Genomic DNA, 6,064 nt, shown 5'->3' on the forward strand with positions numbered 1-6,064 from the left:
CAGGTCATCGTTATAAACTGATACTATCAGCCTACTGATATATTGGTCCAGCTATAGTCCAAATGACCTTTGGCCCAAAAGAGTTTTAATATGTGCTTTTAACAGTAGTTTGGAAATGAAAACGGTCAAATTATTTCATACCAACAAAGACACGTTGATGAACATGAAGCTGAATATACCCAAAGTGCTGCTGTATGCTAACTACGCCTGTGCAGGGATTCAAATCGACTTTGTTTCTTTCTTGATTAAAAAGTAAGCAAGAAAATTCAGATTTCAAAAGAAGGGAAGGTGTAGGTGTGGCCCTTCAAGGCTCCACAAGTGACATGGTGATTATTTTTAATAAGGTGTGGCCACAAATTATTATACTGAGGTAACCATCCACTATGCTGATGCCACAAATTACTATACTGAGGCCATATTTTACTATGCTGAGGGCACAAGTTACTATGATGTGGCCACAATTTACTATACTGAGCCCATGAATTACTATACTGAGGCCATGAATTGCTATAATGAGGCCACAATTTTCTATACTATACTATACCTCTATATTATACTATACTGTACTATACCTCAATTTACTATGCTGAGGCCACAATTTACTATATTGAAGCCACAAATTACCCAATATATTCATTTGTGGCCACATCTTATTAAAAAATAATCTTCATGAACTCCGTAAAAAGGTGTGTCCACAACACCAGTCTGTGTTGCGGAATGTCTGTTTTTTCATTTCTTGCTGCACTTCTCACATCAACCAACAGATGGCGACATGACAACACATAAGCACTTCTATTCACGCTCTCTCTCACTCATCCGTCTGCTGGTGCTGTGAGCTGGACATCATTCTTCATCTCCATTCTTTTTCCCAGAAACGCAGCCACACCAGCAGATACCTGTTTATCAGATGATGAGCTCTGGCTGTTTCTGTTCTCTACACACAGCTGCACTCAAATCCCAGAGTTTGTACTGACCAATCAGGAGCCGGGAGCCGCGCCACTTAATCCAATCAGGTTTAGGAAGATGACTGTATGATTCAGGCAGGTATGGCCGGTGCTGTGTAGGAGGACACAGGCCTGTAAATAGAAGCTCAGATCTGGTTAGATCTATCAGACCTACACATGTGCCCTATACAGGCAGCTTACCAGGTTACTTGATGTGGAACCTGACTGAGACATGGAGTGTGGAGCTTATACTGAATGTACAAAAGGTTAAAGTCACTTTCCATATTAATAACCGCTGTCATTTTATTTAATGATCACTTATAATGGTCCAACTGAAAAGTAATACACCAAACATGAAAACCGGTCAAGGTATTTTAGCATCAGTACGGTCAAATGCTCTTTATGGAACAGACACTTCAACAGTGAGTCGGGGAGGAGGTAGCATGAGAGGACATGACATACGAAGAGCGTAGACACTTCCAGCACACTGTCAACCCAAGCTCTTTGGTCAAATTTACAATAATAACTACAAACTCCACTAATAACATCTCCAACAGCAACTACTACAACAAATATCCTTCTTCAATTGGGAGTGCTGCACCTCCTGAGAGCCACTTTGCCTGGCCACACCCTCTAGGCTCCTCACGGCAGTGCAGCCCGTGGCAGATGCCACACAGCCCCCCCCATCAAAGGTTGGCTGTCCCAGGAACCAACACAGGCCAAACAAGCCCCTGGACTGAGTGGAGTCCTGGCATGTTCACTGTCCCAACCTGTTCGCCATCCCGGCCAGCACACCTTCTGTGGGGCGCCCCAGTTCTTTCTCTGAGCTATGTCCTTGGCATTGCAGCTCCTTGGTGTACCCCGCTCTGGGTATGGTGTCCTCCTCTGACCCTGGTGGGCAGCCCAACACCCGCTCTGTGGGCATCGTCTCAATTGGTGCGCAGGAGCATGCGCTGGTCAGCAACAGCGACACCGACGAGCCTGTGTCAATGAGGGCTGTGAGCTGTTTCCCATCTATGCTGCACTCGACTCAACATCAGTGGCAGTAGCCCATCTTCCTGACTGGCTTCCATTTCCCGCTAGCCCCAGCGTGGTGTCCCCTCTTCCTGTACACGTCAGCACACCAGTCACTCTGACGCCACTCGCTCAGGGTTCACTTGGCACGTCGTCTCTTGCTCTGAGGACGAGTTCTGCCCTCTCTGCCTCGGCAGCAGCTGCTTGAAGCTTGAACGTTGCAGCGAGCTGCATGCCGCCTGAGCTCCTCTGGCAGCAGTGCGTTCAGGAAGTGTTCCAGCACCAGTTCGTCCTGTGTGGCCTTCTCGAACGACGGGTATGCCTGACAAACCACTGTGCTCAGCTCCGCTGCTCTCTCTTTAGCATCCGCCTCTCCAGGAGCAGCCACTTTCGCTCCTCATGGCAGCGCAGCCCATGGCAGACACCACAGGATTGTTAGATGTTTTATTCAATATTTTGAGTTTTTTGTGTGAACAAAGTTTTTGAACAGCAACAGTTAATAACATACTGTAATCATCTATTTATAATAATTTTATTTCCATCTATCCGCCTCGAGATTTGATCTCCGTTTTTGAAATACTTGGTATTCTGAATATTAATTTTATTCTGAACTGTAATTTTATTTGAAGTCTAGGTATTCATTTTATAACTCTATTTAAATATTAATTTCATTAGAACCTCACTCTAGGTGTTAATATAAGTATTATTATAATATAATTAATATAAATTCAAATTTTATTCTAATAATTCTAGATATACATTTTATTAAAACTTCATTCTAAATATTAATTTTAATAGAATGTAATTCTCATTTTATTAGATACTTCTGGATTTTAATTTCATTTTAACTACACTTTTTATGTTATACAGATTTCTCAGCCATTTTAAATACATTTAAATTACTTTACAGCTTCCTACAAATTACTTGGAACTGTGGAGTTGCAGAGTGTTAGCACTATATGAGATTCATTGTATGTGTGTTTGCAACTAAATTGCTTTTTATAATTGCTGAAAACATATTTCAGCTTTTTGAACGCTGCACAGTGGTTTCTGATTCAATTCTGTTCGGTTGTGTTTTATTTGATCCCCCAGCTGCTGTGGGCCACACAGGATACTGCAGTTAGCATATAAATACAACAAGTTTGCAAGGAAGATTAAACATACAGAGGAAAAACCTGTATGTATGTATGTATTCAGACAGAGTGGTAGATATGTTAACACAGTAAAGAGTAAAGCTCAGTGTGAAGCAGAGCTCCACCAATTTTTCAAAATGTCTACATAATTAAATGGTTAAGATGTAAACAGAGTCATTCAGAGTGGTTTGGTGTGAAACGCTCTGTTCTAGAGAAACTTACAGAGTCAGAATTGTTCACAGTGGTGGTGATGGGAACCAGACATCCACCTCTAAAAGCTCCCTCACAGACAGTTACTACATGAAATGGTTATGAATTCACTGCCTGATGTCTGAGACACTGTTGTACGATAGTTTTGTGATAAAGTTTTGGCCTAACGTGTCTTGTTTTAGTGCATTCATGGCAGAGGGGTACACACAGGGGGTTGTGGGGCAAAATAGTCCCCAAAAAACATATTTTTTTCAGATTCTCCACTGTTTTACCTTCATCAGCGTGTAGGTTCACTGGTGGTTCTAGACAGTAAATAAAATGTCTATATTTGTGATGTATACATGGTGACTCCTGGTTCCTATCACCACCACTATGAAGACAACAGTCTGTAACTAGCTGAATGTAGCTAGATGCAGGCTATATATAGCATTAAAGCACCTGTCCTCCTCAGGTGAGCCTCTGGTCCGCATTAGCTTCTTCTCAACTTTGGGCCCGAGTCCATCCGCGCACTCTGTTGTCATGGCTGTGGATTAAGAAGACTCTAAGAAGACCCTCTGCATTTTAATGAGAATAGGGGTGCTAGATTAGCAAGAGGGCTCTTCAGGCTACGCTAATGCATCGCTAGGTGTTGAGGAGTGAGCACTCATAAACAGGCTAGCAGGGACGACAACATAAACAGCCTTTGGAAAAGAAGATTTGCTCAAAATAGCACAAACGTGCTCGGTCTCAATAAACTGGAGTTTCGAGTGATAGAAAAGCTAATTTATACAGTTTAACCCCAAAACGTACAGCCCACAGCTAAAAACAGTGCTAGCATCTTAAAGTCTGACTTTTCTCTATAATTTTGTTCATGTTTATAGATAATAGTGTGTCATACAGTGTCATAAACCACACAAGTGAGTCTATTAGAGATACTGAATAACTCCACACGGTTTGAGGCGAGTCTGTAGTGATTTAAGGCTGCAGTTAGCACCATGCTAATTTGTGGGGTATAGGTTTTCATTATGTGTTAGCAGAGTGGAGAGAGCGGTACTCCTGTACTTGGGTTGAGTCAGGAAGAAACACTCTGGGTAAAATAATCCACCATTTTTCAAAATTTCTTCATAATTCAGAGGTTGAGATGTAAACAGAGTCATTCAGAGGGGTTTGGTGTGAAATGGTTCAGAGTTCTTTACAGTGGTGGTGATAGGAACCAGGGGTCGCCATGACTACAACACAAATACAGACATTTTATCTACTATACAAAACCACCAGTGATCCAACACTTGTCTTTTGAGTTTTATATGTGATGTTGATCATGATAAAATAATGGAAAACCTAAAAAAAATATGTTTTCTTCAGGGACTATTTTGCCTCACAGTGCCCTGCATGTATCCCTCCACCATAAATGGATTAAAATAAATTAATTAAAATACATTTTAAGCCAAAACTTTATCACAAAACTATCATAAAACAGTGTCTGACATCAGTAAGTGTATTCAGCACTGCTTCATGTAATAACTTTCTGTGAGGGAGCTTTTAAAGGTGGACGTCTGGTTCCTATCACCACCACTGTGAACAATTCTGACTCTCTAGAACAGAGTATTTCACACCAAACCACTCTGAATGACTCTGTTTACATCTTAACAGTTGAATTATGTAGAAATTTTGAAAAAATAAAAACAGATTAACATTTATAGTAACCTCACCACTTGCATTCCAGACATTTTCCAGTGATGGTCTAAAAGTCTGAGGCTTTGGAATGAAATTTATTCCATATATCAAAATTCCTACAAATCATCAAAAAAACGTCTGACAATAAATACTGCAAATGACATTCAAAAGGAGAATCAAATAAAATCAAAGTGCAGGTAACACACTGTAAAAATAACTTAGCAGCTTTCAAAATAAACCAGAAAATTGATTCAGTAGTCTATAACTTAATGGTGCTTCGTCCTGATTAAAGCACTAACTGGTGGAAAAGACTAACAATGTGGAGTGATACATAACACCCTCCTCTCAATCCAGTCTTTAGTCCTCATTTTTTCACCGTAGTGGGAGCAAAAATGTGGCCCATCTCTAAAGACTGGACTGAAAAACCCTGCAAAGCTAGCCTGAAGAAAAGCTTAGGTCTTTCTAATATGTAAACAAACAGCAGGTATTGATTGACGGTGCATCCGTGTCTGTTACTGCAGTGGGATGTCTTTCCGGCCCTGGGTTCGGTGGTCCAGCAGATCAGTCCATCCTGGTCTCTCTCTCACGTCACCGTCTCCGTAGGGGCTTGTAGACACACACCGCCATGATCAGCATGGCCAGCAGCAGGATGGACAGGACGCTGACCAACAGCACTGAAAGGGAGAGTAAGAGGAGATTATCGAACCGTGTATCCGTCTGTCGGACACTTTACTACAGACTAGTAGCACAATCTGTCAGCACTACTGCGTGAGGGTCTCTGCCATGCTGAGAAAAGCCCACCACCCAGATTAAAAACCATGTTCTTTTCTCTTTCTCTGTTTCTGGCAGCAGTGTGTAAAAACACTGATGTAGTATCTCGAAATAATGACTTGTTTTCTCAAAATATTAACTTAATATGCTGTAATAGTGACTTGCTTAGTCAAAACAATGATGTGGTATCCCATGATAATGACTTATTATCACAAAATAATCACCTTCTCGAAATGTCATTATTTAAAATAACTCAGTATTTTCACAAAGTCTCTCAAAATCTTAACAAAAAATCATTTCAAATACTTTGAAAAAGTCATTATTTCAAGACACCAAGTC

The sequence above is a fragment of the Colossoma macropomum genome, unplaced genomic scaffold, assembly GCF_904425465.1.
Source record: "Colossoma macropomum unplaced genomic scaffold, Colossoma_macropomum, whole genome shotgun sequence".
Taxonomy (NCBI): Eukaryota; Metazoa; Chordata; class Actinopteri; order Characiformes; family Serrasalmidae; genus Colossoma; species Colossoma macropomum.